This window comes from Alligator mississippiensis, chromosome 1 (assembly GCF_030867095.1).
Source record: "Alligator mississippiensis isolate rAllMis1 chromosome 1, rAllMis1, whole genome shotgun sequence".
In the NCBI taxonomy this organism is placed as follows: Eukaryota; Metazoa; Chordata; order Crocodylia; family Alligatoridae; genus Alligator; species Alligator mississippiensis.
In genome coordinates, this window is record NC_081824.1 from 465,676,426 (window position 1) to 465,701,308 (window position 24,883).

The 24,883-nt window shown below is 48.2% G+C and overlaps 1 long non-coding RNA gene across 7 annotated transcripts in view; it reads right to left on the reverse strand.

Annotated features, from left to right (window-relative positions):
* Window positions 1–24,883, reverse strand: part of LOC132248615 (uncharacterized) — a 37,170-nt gene that overhangs the window by 6,809 nt on the left and 5,478 nt on the right. For all 7 annotated transcript variants that reach the window (XR_009459921.1, XR_009459920.1, XR_009459924.1 and 4 more), the window contains exon 4: window positions 22,025–22,106. This is a non-coding gene — a long non-coding RNA (uncharacterized LOC132248615). The remainder of the gene's footprint in view (window positions 1–22,024; window positions 22,107–24,883) is intronic.

Genomic DNA, 24,883 nt, shown 5'->3' on the forward strand with positions numbered 1-24,883 from the left:
TAAAATAATATTATAGCCGCTTTTGATGCTAATTTCACTATATGATCACGTGAGTTGTAAGCGACTGTTAAAAAGTATATAAGCCTCCTGATTTTGCTCTTGGGGGGGACCCCTTCCAAGTGCTTGGGAAATCCATGTCACTTTAGAACTCCCCCTACAGCTGTAGTTTCTTTTGAATAAAAGCTTCTGCTGACCTGACCCAAAAGTACTCTGTGTGTGTTTCCACGACAATTCCTGGTGCTGTGACTCGGATCCAGAACACAGGCTGAGGAAGGAGGACCGCAGGCTACCCCCCCCCCCCCCACCCGAACCCTGAGGCGCCAAACTTGAGAGGTAAGAGACCTAATTCAAAATCTCTATTGGGGTTTCGGAGGAGGACTGCCTGTAGGCTCCCAACTTGGCCGTGGTAACTGGATCTGAACCTTGTTAAAACAGGTCAGTCTGAACCTTACTGCCGGCTAAAATTTTCTGTCTGGTAAAGGATCCCATTTTGTGTCTGGTAACGTACGTTTTAGGGAGAAACTGTTTGAGGCACCTTCATCCAACAGCACATCGGGCTTGTAGTTAATTAACTAAGGCGGTGTGGGGTAGGAGGTCTGGCTGACTGAATAAATGTGCATGTGTGTGTGTATTTAGAAATATGAGCCACTGACCAGGACTGAGACTACGGTTGGGCTCAGCCGCCCCAATTCTGCCTGACAGGGCAGTTTTAAAAGCAAGGGGGCCCAACTGGAACCTCGTGACCCAGTGGACAGGGCTTATTGAATGAATGTGTGTGTGTATTTAGAAATATGAGCCACTGACCAGGACTGAGACTACGGTTGGGTTCAGCCGCCCCAATTCTGCCTGACAGGGCAGTTTTGAAAGCAAGGGGACCCAACTGGAACCTCGTGACCCAGTGGACAGGGCGTCTGAGTGATTTTGTCTTTTCCAAACCCCTCGTCCCAGTAGCTTCTGCCGAAAGCAGGAGTGAAAGGATCCCTCTAGTGTTTCCCTCCCCATTTCCATTTTATGAGCCGGTGTCGGGTCAGAAGCCTTTTGTCTGGGCACTGAAAAACTGCGGGGCAAGGCACTGAGCGGCCCGGACATCCTAAATAAGCCTCTCCTACGTCTCCCTGTGTGACTGAAAATGGGAACAAGTCAGTCTAAACAGGTTCCTGTCCCCCCTAAGGGGACTCCGGCGTACTTTATGTACACACACTATTCTCCCGAGACTTGCAAGTACCTGGATAAGTGGAACTGGTATACTAGGGATGATCCTGTGAAACATTTTCCACAGGAAGGAACATTTGATCAGGATAAAATAGTGCACTTGAGAGGGGCGTTAGAGTCCCGTGGATCCAAAACACCACAAAACCAGTGGGACGCGTTCTTTTATTGGTATGATAAAATGTCCAAAAGACGGACAGAATCTCAAACTAGGAGCCTAAAAGACTCTCAAGAAAAATTAAAACAGCAGTTAAAAGCTGTTCGGGAGAAATTGGCTGCTCCCCCAAATTACACGCTGGCCACCGCTCCAATGTATCCAGCATTGTCTGGGGCGGAGCCAGCAGAGGATATCCTTGACCTTTGTTCGAACCCTGCTCTCCTGGGACTCCCACATCAGCAACAACCGGTTCAACATCAGGCTGCAGCCCAGGCTAGTGACCCATTAGCTGAAGCTCCTTCACTAAATCCATCCACGGAGCTTAATAGTCCGGACTCATCCACCATATCTGCCACTCAATCATCACCAGTGTGGCAATTTACTCCTGGGTCACAACCCACCACAGGTGTATTTAGAAGAATGGGAATAGGCATGGAAAGATCTCCCATCAATCTGAGATCCCGAGCTGCACAAGTTTACCCCCTAAGACAAATGCCAGGCATTGACACCGATGGACAAAATATAGTAACTGTGCATGCACCCTGGACTCCAGGTGATCTCTACAATTTAACTCAAAAGTTCCCAAAAATCAGGGAAGACCCAGAAAAATTTCAGGAAGAATTGCAGACTGTTATAAATTGTTATAATCCAACATGGGCTGACATTAATCAGCTCATGCGATCCATTTTGCCCAAGGAGACTATGCTACGTCTGTACGCTGCCTGTACTTGGCCAGATCAAAACCCAGGGATTGGCCAAGACTTTATTGACAAGAGAAATGCTTTGGTTCAGGCAGTTCTCACAATTTGCCCAAAAAAGGCAGACTGGACCAAAATAAATACCTGTAAACAAAACAAAAATGAACACCCCAGTGACTATTTAGAACGCCTCAAACAGGCATTTGAACGATACTCAGGAATGGATAACCCAGTCGGAAATGCTAAACAAGCAATAGTGGCAGCATTCATCCAGGGACTTAACCCTAAAATTGCTGAGAAAATTCAAACAGTAATTATTGGCTGGGAAACTAAAGATTTGACTGAAGTCCTTGCTGCGGCTAACCATTTTCATAACAAATTGGAACGGTCTAAAGACAGTGCCGAGTTTAAGTTAATGGCCTTACAGATTTCTCAGTTGCAGGGTCCAGGTAGAGGAAGGGGACGAGGACGGGGAAGGGGAGGCCCGGGTAGATTCAGGGGAAGAGATAGATCCTTGAGCCCACAAAACCCAGGCTATGGGAACCAATGTCATTATTGCAAGCAAGAAGGACATTGGAAATCAGAATGCCCCAACCGCCCCGGCCAAGGACCCAGACCCCAGCCCCCACCTCCACTTCCTGTCAATTTTCCCAGTGTTGAATAGGACAGCCTGAGGGACAGTGACATCATTGCTCCTTTGCTTGCTACTGACCAATCTGGTCCGTTTGTTAAATGCCTTATTTCTGGTAAACCTGTCTCCTGTCTTGTCGACACCGGAGCGTCCCGCTCCACGCTAAAGGCTGCTGAGTTTCCTTTTCTACCTTATTCTCCTGAAACTGTAAATGCTGTCGGTATAGGCGGACAACCTATCCCACATCCCGTCTCTGAACCTGTCTCCATCTCTATTGGCCCTTTGTCTGAAAATCATGCCTTTCTTCTTAGCCCCTGTGCACCTATCAACCTTCTTGGTAAGGATTTGCTGTGTAAACTGGGATGCGTGATTTATTGTAGCCCAGATGGTGTTTACCTTGAGGTACCGAAACATAGAGAAACCGAGCTTGTGGCTTTGCTAACCCAGGAGTACTCTGATTCTGACACTTCCTTCTTGCAAGAGGAACTGTTGGCACGAGTACCTCCACAGCTGTGGTCCACCCATGCGAATAAAGTGGGGCACATGCTGAGTGCTGAACCAGTGCGTATCATCCTGAACCCTGCCAAGCCACTTCCTCGTGTCCCACAGTACCCCATCTCAAAGGAAGCTGAGAAAGGAATCAAGCCTGTCATTTCCTCACTCCTTGAGCAAGGGATTATTGTCCCAATACGCTCCCCTTACAACACACCTATCCTACCTGTCAAAAAACCTGATAAAGATACGTATCGCTTTGTGCAAGATCTTCAAGCTATAAATGCCGCTGTGTTACCCGCTTTCCCCGTGGTCCCTAACCCTGCCACTATTCTTTCCTGTATCCCTTCAGATGCTACATATTTCACAGTAGTGGATCTTTGTTCTGCTTTTTTCTCTATCCCCGTTCATAAGAATAGCCAGTATCTGTTTGCATTTACTTATCAGGGATTTCAATATACCTGGACAAGACTCCCTCAGGGATATACAGAGTCCCCAACCCTGTTTTCCCAGATCCTAAAAAAAGATTTGGATCCTATCACGTTCAAAGGGGGGTCCACCCTTGTTCAGTACGTTGATGATCTATTGTTAGCCTCACCCACTTTAGAGGCCTGTGAGCAAGATACTTTGACACTCCTCACAGCTTTAGCTCAAAAAGGCCACAAGGCCTCAAAATCTAAATTGCAGCTCTACAAGTCTAAGATACATTATTTAGGACATGATATCTCAACAGAAAAACGACACCTTTCCCCTAGTAGAGTTGAAGCTATCCTCAACATTCCCAAACCTATGACTAGAAAACAGATGAGGGGATTCTTAGGTGCAACGGGTTATTATAGACAGTAGATCCTGGGTTATGCTGCTTTCACAAAACCCTTGCAAGCATTCACTCATGATACCACCCCGGAACCCCTCCCTTGGACTCCTGAAGCCGAACAAGCATTTGTGGTCCTTAAGCAAGCCCTCACTCTTGCTCCTGCTCTTGGACTTCCTAATTATAAAAAACCCTTTACCTTGTTTTGTCATGAACGGGAAGGAATCGCTTTAGGAGTACTCACTCAGCAGCATGGTGAAAAGCATCGCCCAATTGCATATTACAGCTCTGCCCTTGATCCCGTAGCTGCGGGACTTCCTCCTTGCCTCCGTTCAGTTGCAGCTGCTGCCTTGTTGGTTAAAAAGGCAGATTCTCTAGTTTTGGGACACTCTTTAACCGTTGCAGTTCCACATGCTGTGATGGCCCTTCTGCTCAAGGGCAAAACTCAGCACATTTCCAATTCCCGTCTTACTAAATATGAGAAACTTCTACTGTCAGCTGCAAATATAACCTTAAATCGCTGTTCAATTCTAAATCCTGCGTCACTTCTGCCTATTGCCTCTGATGGTGAGCCTCATGATTGCCTGTCTATCACAACTCAATTGTTAACCCCTCGAACTGGCCTCAAGGACATTCCTATCCCGAACTCTGACCTTGTTTTGTTTGTTAATGGTTCCTGTCTTAGAAATGATGCAGGCAAATTAGTTGTGGGATATGCAGTATGCACTCAGTATGCTGTTTTGGAAGCCTATTCTTTACCCCAAGCTCGTTCTGCTCAAGTTGCTGAACTCATTGCTTTAACACGTGCTTGCATTCTTGCAAAAAATCAAACCACAACCATTTATACTGACTCTAAGTATGCTTTTGGTGTTGTTCATGATTTTGGACAAATCTGGAAACAAAGAGGGTTCCTCACTTCATCAGGGACCCAAATCAGTCATGGTTGTTATATAAAAACGCTCTTAGAAGCTGTTCAATTGCCTCTTGCTATTGCTATTGTTAAATGTAAAGCTCATGAGAAACCCTTTGATGATGTCACACGAGGAAATGATCTGGCAGACCGTTCTGCCAGAAATGCGGCCCTTTCTGGCCCACAGGCTCCTAACTCTGTTTTTGTGTGTTTTTCAGCAGACCAGTCTCCTTTGGCTAGCCTTTCAAGTCTGGCCCTTCTTCAAAATCAGGCCCCAAAAAAGAAAATAAATGACTGGCTGCGTGCAGGATGTTCACTGCACCCCGACTCTCTCTGGCGCTCCCCGGACGGCCGCCTGGTGGCGCCTAGAGAGCTTTTGCCACATCTTGCTCGTTTAACCCACTCTGTGGTCCATACGAGCAAAGGAGGAATGATTGCTACAGTACAAAGAAATTGGTTTGCCCCAAATTTTCCTTCCATGGCACAACAGTACTGTAGCTCCTGTCCCATCTGCTTAGCTCACAACATTGGGCAACGGGTAAAAACGACACCCGCAGCCCATCCCCCTCCATGGGGACCGTTTGTAAATCTGCAAATTGATTTTGTGCAGCTACCTAAGTGCTGTTCTTATGAATACATTCTTGTTATTATTGATGTGTTCTCTGGATGGGTGGAAGCCTACCCATGCGTACGTGCTGATTCCATCACTGTAGCAAAAAAATTGCTCAAAAAATTCATCCCTAGATTTGGATTGCCCCTCACAATAGATAGTGACCGTGGCACCCATTTCACAGGACAGATAATAAAAAACATCTGCCAAGCACTCAACATACAGCAACACCTACACTGTAGTTATCATCCACAGTCAAGTGGTGCTGTAGAACGTAAAAACTCTGATTTAAAAACGCGCATTTCAAAGATTTGTGCTGAAACAGGCCTCAAATGGCCTGATGCACTGCCCATTGCTCTTATGCACATTAGAAACACTGTTAACAGAAAACATGGCCTAACCCCTTATGAAATACTCATGGCACGACCCATGAGGATGCCAGCTACACCACCTGTTGCCCCTCACCAAACAGACCTACAATTAACTGATGAAACTGTACTAAATTATTGCAAGGCATTAATGAAATATGCCAGGTCTGTTCATTCACAGGTCCAAGAAGCCTTACCTCAACCACCGGATGTTCCCTGTCACAACCTCGAACCAGGGGATTGGATCTACATAAAGGTCTATCAACGGAAAAACGCACTTCAACCCAGATGAAAAGGACCTTTCCAGGTACTTCTAACCACTAATTCTGCTGTTCGTTGCCAAGGTCACCAAACGTGGACTCACGCCTCGCACTGCAAGAAGGTATCACCTCCATTGGACCCCGAAGCAGCTGTATTCCAACCAAGGTTGGGATCTTTCCCTGAGGCCAAGAACAAAGACCCTCAGGACCTCACTCAGGCAAGTGAGGAGCATCAGGGTGCAAGTGCTAGTAACCTCTCCCCTGCACCCAACACCTCAGCCCAGCCGGATTCATCAGTTAAAAAACGAAGATATCATCTTCGGCCTCGAAGAAAGTGAATGCTCCCATTCGGAAGATCACCACCTCGATCAAGACCAAGAGCCGACATTATCAGTGCTTTAGATAACTTGAGCCCAGAGGACGAAGAAAGACTTCGGCTGCCATCCTGGGTTTGGCTGGTAGTGTTCTTTTTCTTACTGGTGCTGGTTATGTTTGTTGTTAAGATTCTTTGTCCCTCCTATATCTAAAAATGACACCGATATCCTTATATATCACACTTGGGTATCTCAGTATCACCCAAGGGGGGTGAAAAAAAAATTTGTATTTGCAGATCTCCCATGCGGTGGCTCAAGCTGGAAATAAAAGTGACTGCTGGATATGCTCTCACAGCCCAGCACACCTACACCAAGGAATCCCAATGATCGGAGTACCAATATCCCTCCAGCAATGGGGAACAATAAACGGCGGCTTCGTTAGACACTACTCGTTAGCTGCCCATCGGTCCGCTCCTAAAGAATGGAGGCCCCCAAGAGTAGAGGCGCCTTTCTGTTACAGATCCAACAACACCGGAGCTTATAATAAAGCCACACCTGTAGGACACTACCCTCATTGCCTAACTACTCTAGATTATAGCCCTAGTAGCACCAGTGAAATCCTGTTGGATAACATACCCTCTCTCAATTATACAGGATTCATGGTCTACAACTTTTCTAAGGAACCTCATGTTGCTCTCATTGCAAACAGATCAGAATTTTACATTCACTCCAATTTTACTTCTTATAATATATCTCGGTCCAGCAGGATAACAGCTGAACGTGGACCGTCCTATACGATGCATATCAATCGAAAGTGCCGGATAGGGCACGACAACTGTCGAGATTTGAATACCCTTTCTGCCCCAGGCCTTTACTGGCTCTGCGGAAACGGCTCATAAAATCTTGCCCTGGAATTGGGTGGGGGCATGCACTCTTAGACGTGTTATCCCTGGTTTCGAAATGCATAGTGCAATATATCTGGAACAAATAAAAAATTTCAACCATCACATGAAAAGGGCGGTTAACCCCTTAGCTACCAGAAACACAGGGTTCCATCGATTTGTGAGAACCTTCATACCGTGGCTTGGAGTAAGAGAATTGGAATTAGCCATAATTAACATTTCAGCCACAATGGAAGCTATGGGAAATGCCACTGCGGATGCAATTCAGGCTCTGCAAAAAGAGATCTCCCAGATCTCACAAGTAACTATACAACACCGCATAGCCCTAGATTACCTATTGGTATCCCAGGGAAGAGTATGTGCCTTAATAAACTCCACCTGTTGTGTCTATGTCAATCAGGACATGTGAATCGAAACTGACATTCACAAAATCCAAAATCAGTTAAGGGTCCTACATCAAGTGGCCTCAGAAAATACTGACTGGGGTCTAAAAAAAATGTGGTCTTGGCTAACCTCCTGGCTCCCAGATTTCGGGGCCCTTGGCAAGAAAATCCTGTATGGAATATTGTTTGTCTTGATAGTTCTGATAATGTTCTATGTCTTAATGCAACTGATCCTTTGCTGCGTGAAAGCCAGCAGGGGAAGCTTTAGCAAGGCAAAAAAACCCACAGCAGAGTCTAGCATAATGGTGTTACAAAAGTGTGAGCAGATTGAAAGAAAACATAAAAGGCTGCATGATAAAATAGAGGGGCTCATGAAAATGGAAATTTAAGGCTAAAGTGAGACTAAACAGTCTCAAAGGAGGGGGCTGTGGAATCAGAAAAAATATATGCCTTAAACTTTGATTATTTTAGTTATAAGATGACATAACCGCTTTGTGTAGAATTGCTGGCTCGGTACAGTAGAACAGATAAGGGCAAGTGTTTGTTCTTTGTAACTCTTCTGCAAATGCTTCGCTCATCGCGGCCTTGAAGGTAAAAAAAAAAAAAAGTATGTACAAAGTAGATTTCCAGGTGCAAGAAGGAGGTTTATAAACTAACCCTATCTCCCCCATAATTCCCATCCTGATAACAGCAAAGAAATAATAAAATAATATTATAGCCGCTTTTCATGCTAATTTCACTATATGATCACGTGAGTTGTAAGCGACTGTTAAAAAATATATAAGCCTCCTGATTTTGCTCTTGGGGGAGAACCCCTTCCAAGTGCTTGGAAAATCCATGTCACTTTAGAACTCCCCCTACAGCTGTAGTTTCTTTTAAATAAAAGCTTCTGCTGACCTGACCCAAAAGTACTCTGTGTGTGTTTCCACGACACTAGACTAGATCTTTTACTTTGGTTCAACGTGAAAATATTTACTTGGAAATATCACAGCTTTAGTATTTAAACACAAAGCACTTTTTTTTTTTTTTTAAATGACACCGGCTTTCCCAGGACAGAAGGGGCAGCTAAGAGCTATAAATATTAAAGGGGTGCTTGTACATGTGACACAGTTTAATCCTCATGAAATTAGACCGGTTTATTAAATTTAAAATGACTTGTTTTAAATCAATGCATCAGCATTTACAGGTGATAGCCTTTCAATTGAACTAAGCTCAGTGTACTATTCACATTAAATTACAGCAGAGGGAAGCACATAACTATGCACCCTGCTGATGTTTTTGGTACTCGATTAGAGCCGGGGGCACCGTCGAACCAGCAATCCCTGAGCCAGCGGGGGCAAGCGCTGTCCACCCGCTGCAAGGGACCCTCCAGCCATGCTCTACACCCACCCATGCCGGCAGCCCTTGCCCCAGCTCTAGCCCCAGTTTCTCCTCACACCCCTACTGCACCTTCAGCCCATGCAGCCCCCCTCCATCCCACCACGTGCCTTGCCTTGTGCCTGCACCGCACAGCTTCCCCCACCCGCCTGTATAGGTGCCCTGCACCTTGCAACCCCCCAGCCCCACCCAGCCTGTCTGCATGTGTGCATGCATGTGCCTCTGTGTGCATGTGTGTCTGTTCATGAAGGGAGGGACAGTGTGTTTGTGTCCATGTGCATGTGTGTGTCTGTGTTTATGGCAGGTGGGAGAGTGTGTTTGTGTCTGTGACCATGTGCAGAATGACACAGACCCACACACACACCCCCCCCCAATGCAGACCCACATAGACAGACCCACACATGCACAGACCCACACTTGCCCCTCACAGGACCTTCCCCCTCCCCCACTCTTGATCACATGGAGGCAGCCCCCCGCCCTCCCTCCCCCTGCGCCCCCATCCCTTGCCCCGAGCTGCCCAAAGCTCCGTCTCGCTCCCCGCCTGGCCCGTTACACTGACCTGCAGGGAGCTGCAGCCCGGCTGTCCCGTGCAGCTAGGCAGATGTGCCGTGTCTCTGCGGGCGGGGGGCAGCACCGGGACAGGGGGCTAGGATGATTTTTTAGGGCTACAGCTCTCAAGGCCCTCCTAGTACCACTGCCCACAAAGGTTGGGGTACAGGTGTCCGTACAGGCGAACAAAGATTGATTCACATTGGGCTGGGTGGACCGCATCATCTGGTGTGCAACGCAACGTGTCCACAGAAACACATTACACCCAGCTACTGAAAAAGTGCAGGTATCCTCTTCCCCGTCAACCTCCAATTTTGGAGAGACATCTGGGGGACAAAGGGGTGAATGACACAAAAGTTGCAGCACCGTCTGGGGGACAAAGGGGCTCATTACAAGTCTTTGAGTGCATTTCTGTTTTCATGTGATGAATCCATGGATGCATCGGTTTAATTCCTGGAGATCCAAACTAAAATACATCGGAATGCATTTTACTTTAAATCGCCAAAAAGACTTTTAAATCACCAGAAAAATCCACACGTGCAAACTGTAATGCCATTAAATTGGCAAAAAAAAGGCAAATTTCATCATGGGAATGAGCATCCTAGGAAAGAGAGCTAGGCTGGGGCGTTCTTCAAGGAGGAGGGTCTGTTTTTATGCTGGTTCTCAACTTCCTTTTTGACCTTGTTTTGCTCTCCTGGTCTCTTTTCTACATTATTTTATTACCTGATGATTAGCTGCTCTGAGCCTTTGTAGGAAAAGTGGCCTCGTTAATGCCAAGTGGCCGGGGCGCCCTACTGTGTAGAGCCCAGTGCCAGAATGGCGCAGGTACAAGGGCCGGAGGGCCCAGTGCCAGAGGGGCACAACAGAGAGGGACGTGAAAGGGACCCAGCTTCAGGCTTGGAAAGGGCTCAGTGAGTCAACCGTTCGTATTATATCTGCGAAGCATGGGGCATGGTAAAGGGGAGGATTTGGAGCCACGCAATTATCCCATAAGGCTTGAGGAACCGTCTGGGAGCGGGGCCCAGTGAGCCAGTATGGTCTAGCAGGGTTTAGCGGGACGGGGAACTGTGCAAAGTCTTGTGGGCATCCTCCCTATTTATCACTTTACCAACAAGGCGTGGCGGGAAAAATAAGGCACCCTTGGGTTGGAGCTGGCCCTGTCATGGGAATGTCATGGCCAACCCTAGGACCCCCGCTTGCCAAACTGGTCTGAAATTTTCCTTCTAAAACTTCTTTAATCCCAGCTGCTTCTGTGCCGTGGCCCTCACGGGCTTGGGGCTTGCATGTGGGATGCCTGCCATGGATTTGGGAGTATCTGAGGCCCCAGGCTGAAGAGTCTGGGAGGGAGGAGATTTGGCAGGGCAGGGGTAGCAGCACGCACACTTGAATGACTGAGCTGTGCTCTGCTGATAGAATTTGGAAATGGTCTGGCTGATTTGGCCTGAGACAAGAACGTTTAAAAAATAAATTAATAATAATAAAAATGCCCCCACCTCAGCTAAGCTTTGGGTCAGGATCAGTGTTGCTGAGTTTTTTTCCCCCTGCCCAAGGGGAGCCTTTTCCTCCCCCATAAGCATGCAGAGCTGCTGGTGAGATCAGCTAACATCAGTGTGGGTGTGTCTACATGTGCAATTCATGTGCACAAAAAAATCCAGGGCTTATTGCTCCAGCGTGTTTTTGCTCCTGGGCATGCTGTGTAAAATGTGCACCCTGGAGCAATAAACTCCAGGGGATGTTGTCCCAGGGCTTATTCCTGCACAGCACATTGAGCCCGGTCACAACAGCCCTGGCTGGCAGCAGCCCATGGCTGCTCCCGCCCTGTTGCAACGCGCTGCAGAAGGGCTGGGCCGGGCATGAGCGTGCTTCATTGCAGGGCTAGCTGGCAGCCAGCCGCAGCACCGAGGCACCTTCATGCCCAGCCAACCGGGCAGCATCCGCATGTGTGTTTCTGCACACAAAAAATGTCTGCTCCCTGTCTGGCCCGTTATACAGACCTGCAGGGAGCTGCAGCCCGGCTGCAGTATTTGTATTTACAAGTACTTGCCTGCTCCAGAGTTTATTCATTTCAGGCACCCTAGGAGTGGCGCCTGTGTAGACACAGACACATTTACTGCAGAGCCACGTAGACAGCTCTGCAGTAAACGTCTTGTGTAGATGAGCCCTGTGGGGGGCAAAACTGGGCCTTTTATGGCCTCATCCCAGCGGGGCAGAGGGCTGTGGCTGCCTGGGGGCTGTAGTGGGCTCTGAGGGCAGGTCTCTGGTGCCCAAGGGGCAGGAGGCTTTTCCCCCTCACTCCCACCTCAGCCCCTGGGGTCTGCCCCAAGGGTGACAGAACAGACAGATCTACCAAACCTAAAAGGGGGGCAAGGCTAAAAGGGGAGCATATAAAAAGTGGAAACAGGGAGAGATCACCAAAGAGGAGTATACCTCCTCTGCTCACGCTTGTAGGAAGGCAGTTAGATGGGCCAAAGCTACCATGGAGCTGAGGATGGCATCCCAAGTGAAGGATAACAAAAAAATTGTTTTTTTTACATATATAGGGAGTAAAAGGAAGGCCCAGGGAGGAATAGGACCCCTACTCAATGGGCAGAAGCAACTGGTGACAGACAGGGGGGACAAGGCTGAACTCCTCAATGAGTTCTTTGCCTCAGTGTTCCTAAGCGAGGGGCAGGACAAGTCTCTCTCTGGGGTTGTAGAGAGGCAGCAGCAAGGCACCAGACTGCCATGCGTAGACCCTGAGATGGTGCAGAGTCACTTGGAGGAACCGGATGCCTTTAAGTCGGCAGGCCCGGATGAGCTCCATCCGAGGGTGCTGAAGGCACTGGCCGACATCATTGCAGAACCGCTGGCGGGCATATTTGAACACTTGTGGCGCACAGGCCAAGTCCCGGAGGACTGGAAAAGGGCCAGTGTGGTCCCCATTTTCAAGAAGGGGAGGAAGGAGGACCCAGGCAACTATAAGCCAGTCAGTCTCACCTCCATCCTTGGCAAAGGCTTTGAAAAAATTATCAAGGCCCACATTTGTGAGAGCCCGGCAGGACAAATTATGCTGAGGGGAAACCAGCATGGGTTCGTAGCAGGCAGATCATGCCTGACTAATCTAGTCTCTTTTTATGACCAGGTTACGAAACGCCTGGACACAGGAGGAGGGGTGGATGTCGTATACTTAGACTTCAGGAAGGCCTTCGATACGGTATCCCACCCCATACTGGTGAACAAGTTAAGAGGCTGTGACTTGGATGACTACACGGTCCGGTGGGTGGTGAATTGGCTAGAGGATCGCACCCAAAGAGTCGTGGTGGATGGGTCGGTTTTGACCTGGAAGGGTGTGGGCAGTGGGGTCCCGCAGGGCTCGGTCCTTGGACCAATACTCTTCAATGTCTTCATCAGCGACTTGGACGAGGGAGTGAAGTGTAGTCTGTCCAAGTCTGTGGATGACACAAAACTGTGGGGAGAAGTGGACACGCCGGAGGGCAGGGAACAACTACAAGCAGACCTGGACAGGTTGGACATATGGGCAGAAAACAACAGAATGCAATTCAACAAGGAGAAATGCAAAGTGCTGCACCTAGGGAGGAAAAATGTCCAGCACACCTACAGCCTAGGGAATGACCTGCTGGGTGGAACGGAAGTGGAAAGGGATCTCAGAGTCCTAGTGGACTCCAAGATGAACATGAGTCGGCAGTGTGATGAAGCCATCAGAAAAGCTAATGGCACTTTATCGTGCATCAGCAGATGCATGACGAACAGATCCAAGGAGGTGATACTTCCCCTCTATCGGGCGCTGGTCAGACCGCAGTTGGAGTACTGTGTGCTATTCTGGGCACCGCACTTCAAGAGGGATGCGGATAACCTGGAGAGAGTCCAGAGAAGGGCCACTCGTATGGTTAAGGGTTTGCAGGCCAAGCCCTATGAGAAGAGACTGGGGCACCTGGACCTCTTCAGCCTCCGCAAGAGAAAGTTGAGAGGGGACCTTGTGGCTGCCTATAAGTTCATCATGGGGGCACAGAAGGGAATTGGTGATGTTTTATTCACCAAGGCACCCCCGGGGGTTACAAGAACTAATGGCTACAAGCTAGCAGAGAGCAGATTTAGATTGGACATTAGGAATACTTCTTCACGGTTAGAGTCACCAAGGTCTGGAACGGGCTCCCAAGAGAGGTGGTGCTCTCCCCTACCCTGGGGGTCTTCAAAAGGAGGTCATCTAAACCCAGCACTCTTTCCTGCCTGTGCAGGGGTTCGGACTCGATGATCTATTGACGTCCCTTCCAACCCTAGCATCTATGAATCTAGGACTCTATGATGCAAGCAATAGGAGGGGCTAATATTGCCACTTATGGACAAATACAGAACAACAGGGAAGAGATTATTGGTGACTACATCGATATAAAACTGAACCTCATTAGGAAGGGGAGAACACAGACAGTCATTTCCAAACAAGCTGTCTCTTCCCTTTTCTGACCTGTGAGCAGAACTGTGGGACAGAGGCAGGGCCCAAATGGACTGGAAGCTGATTAGGGATGACTCTTTGATAGCTGTTAATCTAAAACTGGGATTTCCCTTCATCACTAACGGGCCTGTGGACTCAGCTCCTGGTCTACAGAAAGGGATTCCTTTTGCACAGCGGAGCACACATCACCAGGAATCAGAGCGGAGAAGATTTTGTCAACTCCATGGCTCGAACGACACTATTTGCAGACACTTCTACCCGAGCTAAATTTTATGCAGCCTAAGGCTATTCCAGCTGGGGAAATATATTTCTGACCTTTTAGGCTTTGGCAAAGGAAGACAGAAGGTGATGAACAGGGATCCACAACTCAGTTCAAGGAGCTTCCAAGAAGGAGCGCTCTAAAGCTGCTTTGCCCCTTGCCAAAGGATGTGGTGGCAGAGCAGGGCAAGAATCTCCATCCTTGGAGGTTTTGAAGACCTGGGTAGACAAAGCCTTGGCTGGGATGATGTCGTTGGAGATAGTCCTGCTTGGAGCACGGGGCTGGGACTCGGTGACTTTCAGAAAGAGAGAAATTGATCTCAAATGAATGACTTACAGAGAATCAATAGCAGCCCCCTGCTCCTTGCAGCCGCTGCACCCCCACCTGCCACCACCCCCCACCGCTGCTTTGCAGCTCCAGGTCTGGTCTGGCCCCGGGGGAAGGAGCACGCTGGCACTTCAGCCCCAGCCCAGCCATCCAGCAGTGGTAGCTCTGGCCCTGGCCCTAGAGCGGCCACTGAGGAGCTGGGCCGAAGCGATGATGTGCCCTGAAGCTGGAGCCTCAGATGCTGTCGGGGAGGGAGCAAAGACGATGTGGGAGGCAGCCAGCCTGGGGAGCAGGCATGCGGGGAGCAAGTGCTAAGGAAGACGGGCACTGAAGGGGGCAGGGGCAGGGTATGCAGGCACTGGGGGAGGGGAGAGCAGGTGGCAAGTGGGGGCAAGCTGGGGGGAACAAGTAGCAGGGGGCCAGGGTCAAGTCACTTGACTCTCCTGCTGCCTGCCCCACTCCCCCCGCATGCCTGACTTTCCTCACATCAGCAATGGGGAGGGGGAGAAGAAATTTAAGATAAACCTCCAGTAGTCAGGTGCCATACATGGAAAATTATAACCAATTTATAAATTTCCCATGTCTAGAATCGAACTAGGGCTTGTCTTAAATTCAAATGTGTCTTGAACTCGGGTAAATATGGTAACTACTTGGATGGATGGAGGGGATGTAGTGGATAGTGTGAATCTGGACTTCGGCAAGGCTTTTGACCAAGTCCTGCATGACCTTCTCACAAACAAACTGGAGAACCGCAGGCTGGACAGGACTGCTAGACAACTGGCTCAACAGCCACAACCAACGGGTAACCATCAACAGATCCATGTCAGAGCGGCAGACGGTTTTGAGTGAAGTCCCACTGGCATCTGTCCTGGCTCTGGTGCTGTCCAGTGTGTTCAGTGATCATGTGAATACTGGCATAGACAGCTTCTTGAGCAAATCTGCAGACAACACAACACTGGGAAGGACTGGGAAGTATTGGAGGAGGGGAGCCCAATTCAGAAGGATCTCACCAGATTGGAAAGCGGAGCTGGAACGGGCAGGATGAAGTTTAGTGCAGACAAATGCAAGGTGCTGCACCTCGGGGAGAAGAATCCAAAATACCAATTCAGAATTTGACACCTAGCTGGATGGCAGCACTCAGGAGAAGGACTGGGGAGTCCTGGTAGATCAAAGACTCAATACGAGTCTGCAGTGGGATGCAGCTGCACAGAAGACCAATGTATTTTTTCGACGCATCAACTGAAGCAGTAGGTTCAAGTCACGGGGACTGATAGCGATAGTTAGGCTTCTCTACTCAGCACTGGTTAGGCCTTATTTGAAATACCACGTGCTGTTCTGGGCTCCGCATGTTTAAAAGGATGTGGAGAAGTTAGAGAGGGCCCAGAGGCGGGCGACAAAGAAGATCAAAGGGCTTGGAAAGCAAATCATACGAGAAGAGGATGAAGGAGCTAAGCATATTCATCTTGCCGAAAAGGCACTTAAAGAGGGGGCGTGATAGGATGTGGACCAGTGGCCTGAACTGGTGCAATGGTTTAGACTGAATCTCAGGAAAAGCTTCTTTCCAATGAGGCAGTGGAACAGACCCCGAGACAAGTTCGGGACTCTCCATCCCTGGAGGTGTTCAAGGGGAGGCCAGGTAAGTATTGGTCAGGGAGGATCTAAGCATAGCTATTCCCATGTTCTGCTCTGGGTATTTCCGAAGCTGCTGGGCTTTCCTGCTTGCCACATAGGGCCAGGAAGGAAGTTTTCCCCCCTCCTGCTGCTACATGTGTCACGAGGATTTTCTTCAGCTTCCTCCGAAGCACTGGCTGTCAGCTGCCGCCCAAGCTGGGGATTTTGACTGGGTCTTAAACCTGGAGGTTTCTGACTAGAGGCTCTTGCCCATCCTTCCAGGATCAGACCCATTGCCACATTTGGGGTCAGGAATTTCCCCCATTGTCAGGTTGGTATGGACTGCAGGGTTTTGCCTCCCTTTGTAGCAGGGACTGGGGCCCGCTGCCTGGGATCTCTGTAACATATCTGAACAACCTTGGCAGGAGCAGGGCACAGAAAAAGAGGCAATGTTAAGGTGCAGCAGTGAAAGGAGAAATGTCAGGCTGGAAGCAGATTACTAGCAGAGTTCCCCAAACATCAGTTGAGGAACTGGTCTTGATTAATATTTGTATTAATGCCAACTCCGCTATCCTTTCATCAGGATTCTCCAGCATTGTTGTATCAAGAGATAATGAAAAAAAGGGTTACATTCAAACTTAGCTTTACTCACGAGAGTTTTGATCTCATAATGCATCTTTCTTTGCAGCCAGGGCATCGACAGAATCTGGCTACATTGCCGGCTTCATCATCATGTCCAAAAATGAGAGCGTGGCCAAGCTCATGAGCCGAACCAGCTGCATTATATACGTTCTCGTTATGGCTGAACTGTACACAGTCAGACACAACACAAAGATGAAAAGCACTTGGAAATAATTGCATATTGACTCGGAAAGTCTCGGGGAGAGCTCAGCTCTAAAAATATGTAAGTATGATTTCCACAGCAAACATGATGGCTGCATGAGCAAGTGGCCAGTTTGAGTAATTACAGAATCCCACGGGAGAGCTCGCACAGAGAAAGATTAATTCTTTAGTGGTGTCCTAGGACATCTCTTGGCACAGGAAGCCTCCTGAGCAAGTTTGCAGACCTCCTCTTTCCACAGTCCTGTATCTGTTGTTGGTGAAAAGCAAGGGCCTTTTTCTGGTGATCTCTTTTATTGGACCAACTGTACAGTCAGGAGAGACATTAGACCAGGGGTGGGTGAAATACGGCCTGCTGGGACCCACAGCAGGTCTTTGTCTGGCCTGTGGCGGGTCCCTCCATCCTGCCTGGCTCAGGCACAGTCCAGTTATGGCGCGTCCTGCCACCCCCGGGCATGCAGCGTGGCTGGGGCAGCTCCGCAGCTCCACTGCCTTTCTAGGCAGCCCAGCTTGCAGCGGCAGCTCTTTCCGGCTGTCACTGCCACTGCCCTCAGCCCCGTGTTGCCAGCGGGGACCAGCACTGCACAGTCCCGACACGCTCTGCCCAGGCTCAGCAGCAACACACCCTCCCCACTAAACCACCATACCCACCCACCCACATCCACACACACAGGTCCCTCACAAACCCCAGACCCCATGCCCCTCTACACCCCCACAATATACAAGAGTAAGACTTCATTTGAGCCATCATACCATCACCTCCATATACGCCACACACACTTCCTGCATGCAGCAGACACTCAGTAATACTGAGCACTCTGTGAGCTTCACTACTATGGGCAGCCCCTGCACGGAGGGCTCAGAGCGCTTGGTTTTCAGGAACACCCAACAAATGCATCTGCTTCTCGACCTGGGACCAGGCAGTATCCAGTATCCAGGGCTTGCATTTCCAGGCAAAAGCCATCAAGTGCATCTTTCCAGGGTTGGGAACTTCACGCCTATTCAGGGCCCTAGTGTCAAGGCAAACAAACTTGTTTCTCCGATGGATAACTCCTTAGGTAGATGAAGAAAATGCTGTGGATATAGTGCACCTGGACTTCAACAAGGCTTTCGACAAGGTCCTGCAGGACCATAAACAAACTGGAGAAACGTGGCGTGGACAGAGCTACTAGGAAGTGAATAGACAGCTAGCTCAGCAGCCAAAGCAAAGGGAAATTATCAATGGATCCCCGTCAGAATGGCAGGAGGGTTCACGAGGAGTCCAACAGGGGTCTGTCCTGGGCCCGGTGCTGTTCAACACATTTGCTAATGGTTGGGACGCTGGCACAGGAAGCTTCCTGAGCACGTTTGCAGACAACACAAAACTGGGAAGGATTGTGGACACGTTGGAGGATGTGAGGGAGTGCAATTCAGAAGGATCTTGAAAGATTGGAAATCTGTGCTGGAGCTAACTGAATGAAATTCAGGGCAGACAAATGCAAGATACTGCAACTTGGGAACAAGAATCAAAAGCACAAATGCAAAATGGGCGACACCTGGCTGGATGGCAGCACTACAGAGAAGGATCTGGGAGGCTTGGTAGATCCCACACTCAAATGAGTCTGCAGCGTGATGTAGCTGCCCAAAAGGCACATGCATTTTAGGGCACATGTAGTTTAGGGATTCATCAATACAAGCATTAGGTGCAAGACCCTGGAGGAGATGGTGCCTCTCTCCTCAGTGCTGGTCAGGCCTCGTCTAGAGCACCGTGTGCAGTTTTAGGCTCCATGTTGTGACAAGGATGAAGTTAGAGAGGGCCCAGGGGTGGGCGACAAAGATGGTAAGCAAGTCATGGGAGGAGAGATGGCCTGACGCAGCAGGAAAGTAAGATTAGCTTGGATAGCAGGAAATTCTTCTTCACTCTCAGAGCAGTGAGACAGTGGCACGGACACCTGGAGGAGCTGTGGATCCTGTCACTGGAGATGTTCGAGAAGAAGTTGGACACCACGGCTCAGGAGTGATCTAGGTGCAGGGATGCCTCGTTCTATTATGGATATTTCCCCGGCTTCTGGGCTTTTCTGGTTGCCACATGGGACTGGGAGGGAATCCCTCCACCACCCCACTACCCCCTCACCCACCCTTTCTGCTATGTGCGTCAGGCTTTGTCTGATTTTTGGAAGCTTTCCTCAGAGGCATTGAGTGTTGGCTACAGTCAAGGCTGGGGGTTTTGGCTGGGGCGTGCCAGTGCTGCTTCTGGAGCTTAAAGCTGGTGGGTTCTGCCTAGAGGTTCTTGTCCCTCCGCTCACGGTCACACCGATTCCTATTTGGGCTTAGGAAGGAATTTGATCCCATGGTCAGATTGGTATGTGGGGGCGATGGGGGCGCGAGAGGGTTGCCTTCCTCTGTAGTAGGGGGCATGGGAGATCTCTCGAGTGAATATTAACATTTTGCAGAAGCAGGAGATTGGCCGCCACGTCCCCCATGCGTTACCTGTGGCAGGTTAGGGCCTTATGGCTTGTGTGGTGTTAGGGTTGGGGTAGTTTTACTGAGAGGTTGCATTATGGATCTGCATAGGGGGGCTCAGATAAGGACGATTTGCCTCAGGCAGGGAGTTGGACTAGGTCACCTGTGGAGATCCCTCCTAGCCCGAGTTCTGTTCTGCGAAATCCAGGCAGGGTCGCTACGCGTTCAGCCAGACTGGGCCAAACTGGACAGGTTTAAAACGTGACCTGAGGAAGGGCACTTGGGCAAGAAAAGACTGTTCAAAACCGCAAGGCTGAATTGATTCAACCTTGCAGATTAGACTGAACCAATAAGCAAGTGAACAGATGTTCATTTTGATTCTGGAAATGCAGCCATATGTCTGCAGTGCTCAGGCCAGAAACCGGGGGAAGCTACGGGATGTTTCCCTGCCTGGCTGGAACAGACAGCCTGCACAAGGCTAGCCCTCTCACCCTGGGGGGGTAGCGGGGTGCAGGGGGGGTTGAGTTAACTTGAATTGGGAGGGGAACTGGGAGAGAAGTTCAGTAAACCAATTTCACCTAAATAAATTCAGACTGATATTACATTCATCCAGGTTCATCTTAAACCGGTTTTGGCCATTTTGAAAGCAGTTTACGTGCACTGAACTTCTGTCGTGTTACAGATTTGAACTGGTTTCCAATCACTTATAACTTCTGTCCCTAGCCTCCATGACCAAAGGCTTGTCCAACAGGTCTGCCAACTATGCACTGGCCCAATAAAAGATATCACAGAAATCCTTGACTTTTTAAAATGAAACGTTGGGTTTAATGAACAACCATGTTTAAGGAAACTCTTGGCTCAGAAAATTTCCAATTGTCTGTATTGAAAAACTGCAGAACTTGGTATACAACCTATTTTGCTTCACGATGCTACTGCCAGACATCTGGAATGGAGAATACCAGTATACGGTAGGAAAATTTGGGAGGAGGTGCATGTATCAGGTAGACTCTCTAGCATGAGAACTGCATGTCGTGGACGCGAAACAATAGCCTTACAAATGCCAGCTGTGGACACACAAAGCATACAATCTGGGATAGGTTTTTACCCCTGTAACAGAACGGGCCTTCAAATCTAGAGAGACAAGGTTCTTTAGATAGATGTGATATCTTAAGCTATCAATTTAGTTGGTCTAATAAAAGATATGACGCCTTCCACCCAAACAACCTTGTCTGCCTGTGGCCTTAGATCAGCATGGTTACAGTCAAACCCTTCAAATCTAGTCTCCCAACTTGGGCCAACTTATTATAAGTTTGACTGCTTTATTTACCCAGTAACGAGGCCAAAACTGAACTTTTTTTCTTTCCTCAGTCTCTCCCCACCTATTTTGTCAGAGCCAACAACACCATCGTCTTCCTCACAACCGGGCCAGGAATCGGAGGCATCATCCACCATTCATTTCCCTGTTCCACACGGCCAAGACGTACCCCCATATTACTACTTCCTCTACAATACCTCCAAAACCGGAACCGGAGTTTTCCCTGCACAACTAAGTCTGTTATGAAGACATTCAACATCGGGAGCTGTAGTGCTTTCTACCAGCACATCTCACTTGAGTCAGCCACACTTCTTTCTAACTTGCAAACCAGGTCCTTTATTTGAAAGCTTCTCAGCAAAGGAAGTCAAACAGAAAAACTTCCCTCTTCCCTCTCCAGGCTAATAAACAGTACTCAGCCTTTCTCCCTCCAAGCTGTAACACAGGCAGTGCCTTCCTCAAGGCTACCAAGGCTCTCCAGCCTCATCAAGTTCCTTCTGCCTCCCTCATCTCGTTCAGCTAGCCCTTGTCAATGTTTCCAGCTGGGCATCTGACCCGTGGCCTGATCCCCTCCAGCGCCACATCAGCAGCAAGCTGGGCTCGCTGCAACATCCAGGTACTTCAAGGGTCTCCGCTGTGTCATGGCTTCACCCATCTCCATCACTGCAAAAATCTTCTCCCTAGCCTTTTTCAAAGTGTCAATGATACCTATCCAGGTGTTTGAAGCACAGCTACTACCACGATCTGGCTGAGCTATCCCCTGAGAGCTCTGACTGGACCAACTGCTCTCTCTCTTTGTATTAAAAATGAAATGATTAAACTGCACAACACCTAACCCACTTAACCAGAAAGTGTCCTTGCCATTTTCCTTCCTTTCCTCCTACAGTTTGTCACAGTGGATTAAATAAAAAGTTGAAGAACCAAAACTGTAAGTTCCCAAGAACAGGAATAATGTGAAAGCATCTCAACTGGCCATGCATTTGATACAACTCAAAAATCAGGAAAACCCAAGTGCCACACCACATGGAAATGCCAGTTCAGCCTGGCTGCAGAAAAGATTTGAAACAATCTGGTATCACACGACATGTTGCAAGATACTCTTTACTTACCCTAATAATAGATGTTGAGGCGTCTGTGTTGTATACAGTTCCTTGTGTCACCAGTCCTAGTGTGCCTCGATAGTGTCTGCCTCTGTTGAGAAAATGCATTACAAAATATTGAATGCTACTACAACCTGCAGTTGCCATAGATTTCACAGCATCAATCAGTGAAGAAAAATACTTGTTTTACCTACAGAAAGAACTTTTTCTTGTTCTTCTTCCCTGAAAATTTGTCCTCTTATACCCAAGGTCTTCAAACCTAGAGTCACTATTGATTACAATTCCCCCCTCAGGACCAATTATACTTTTTCAGGGGTGCAGTAACAGTATTGAAAGGTGAAAGGCCGCAGGAGTCAACAAAGGACATTTTAAATGGTACAAATGAGGTTCAGTCAGAAAGTATTGCTTCCTAATTTTTCCCTTCAAAGCAAACCAGTAGCAGCCAGTGAGAAAAAATTCTGTCCAAGAACAGGAGCCTGCACTTCAAGCTGAAAACTGCATGCGAGCCTGTTTTAATGTGTCCCAAGGGAGACATGCCCGAGACGCTGCTTCTGCGTGGCAGTGCTCACCCACACAGCAGTTTGCACACCTCAGAGACAACGGCATCAATTGAATGGGCTGCGCTGCCCCATCCTCGGTCCAGCCCAGACTTGGTACCCTTTGATTGCCATCTTTTTTTTGCCTTGAAGAACGAATTATGAGGGGGACATTTTCGGGGTGATGGCAAAATGATGCAACAGCTGTGCAACAGCAACTGTACAACAAGGACAAGGACTTTTGCAAGGTCAGGATACAAACCCTTGTTCACCACTGGAAAAAGCCACCGATGGAGAAGGAGAGACTGTGTTGGAAAACAACTGCATGTTTAGCGATACCATGCAAGTTTATTTTTCAAAAATATTTGCTGAAAAAGAAAAATAGGAGACATTACTTTCTGACTGGTCATCGTATTTTAAAATGACTTGAAACCATTTTAAAAATGAGGAGTTCTTCAGATTAGGCATTTACAATATGTAAAGGTAAGCTGTGCGGGCCAGAGTGAAACTGTTCCATTTTCTCATGCAAGCTGCCCACCGTTAAGGAGAACTGGCTTGTAGCTGTACAAATAATGGAGGAAGCCATATTAATTAAAAGTGATAGCGTAGAAAAATTCATGAGTCTATGTATCAAGATGCAACATTGACATTCACTGGGATGAAATTCAGCGACACTTAGATATCACCCAGAACATCTTTTAAGCCCTCAGTCTGGAATCACATTGAAATCTAAATGAGTTTTACTAAAAAAGTGAGAAAACTTTCATTTTATTTGCCAGTTTATTTATTCAAGCCCTAGCCTCAGCCTTCTAGTTCTTGCTGAAACCTTCCCATCATCTGAAAGCTGTTAAATGCAAGGTGGAAGGGTAAAGACTTCCAATACCCCTTCTGTGTGCAAGACTGATTTGTTTTTAATTTAAATGGTTACAGACAAGGAAGGAAATGAACCACAAATAGGAATATAGGATGCCAAACCATATGACACAAGGCAAAGAATATGATTATAATGCCTGATGAACACAGGCAATGAGAGTCCATGCACAAGCAAGGCTATGCCTTTTAATGCTTGCTGCACAAGTGGCTCAAGTCACAAAATACAGATTCATAGGTAAAAAAAAGTGTGTCAATGTTCAAGAAATGTATTCAAACCTCTAGGTTTTATCTAGTAATCAGTTATAACTAAAAGGGAAGACCTAAGAAAATCTGAAATGTTTAGTGACATATCTGAAATGTTTCACCTCCCAGAGCTTGCACAGAGTTGAGGAAGCAAACCTTCCCCAGGCTCTGAGCACTGGGGATATGGCTTGCTCATGAAACACGTGCAGAGTCCTTGGTATGGAGACTGCAGTTGGTTTTAGGGAACTGAGAGGAAGTCTCAGCGGATATCGTGACCGATGGCACGGAAGAAGTCATAAAGGGCAAATAGGAGGACTGAGAGTTTGAGGTAGCCTGTGGCATACTTAGAAGGGCTGAAACTTTAAGGTATGATAATTGCACACTGGCGAGACTGAGACCGAGATCCCCAAGTGTTAACCTGCAAAGCTTTCCGTGGCTGTAAGGATCGCCAAGAAGCCTCTTCTCACAATCTGGGATAAGCAGGATCTATATAATTTAGTGTCCTCCATCTGCACTCCCACAGGAAGCAGAACGTGTGCAATCAGGAGCAGAGCTGGGGGAGTCACTGGGTCTTGCAGCCAACTTCTACAACACTTGCCTTCCTCCTTGCCTACACTGGGAGTGCGGGGGAAGGAAAGGAAAAACCACATGCAAACTGGATGTGATGGGGGAACTGCATGCTACCCAAAGAGAGGCTCTATATTCCAACGCCCGTGAAACAAGGACATTAAGCAGGAGACATTTTGTCTCAGAAATTTCTTGGCCTGGCACTAGCCCTGAGCCTGCATGGGATGCAAAGCCAAAGGGCAGTCTCATTTCAAGCTCAACACAGCCCTAGGATATGGTAGGGGCTCCAACTTCCAAAATGTTATTCTAAATTTCTTATTTGAAAAAAGGTGGCTTGGCAATGTCCTCAAGCAAAGCTCTTCAGCAGAGAAGGCGATTCATAGATTCATAGATGTTAGGGTCGGAAGGGACCTCAATAGATCATCGAGTCCGACCCCCTGCATAAGCAGGAAAGAGTGCTGGGTCTAGATGACCCCAGCTAGATACTCATCTAACCTCCTCTTGAAGACCCCCAGGGTAGGGGACAGCACCACCTCCCTTGGGAGCCCATTCCAGACCTTGGCCACTCGAACCGTGAAGAAGTTCTTCCTAATGTCTAGTCTAAATCTGCTCTCTGCTAGCTTGTGGCCATTGTTTCTTGTAACCCCTG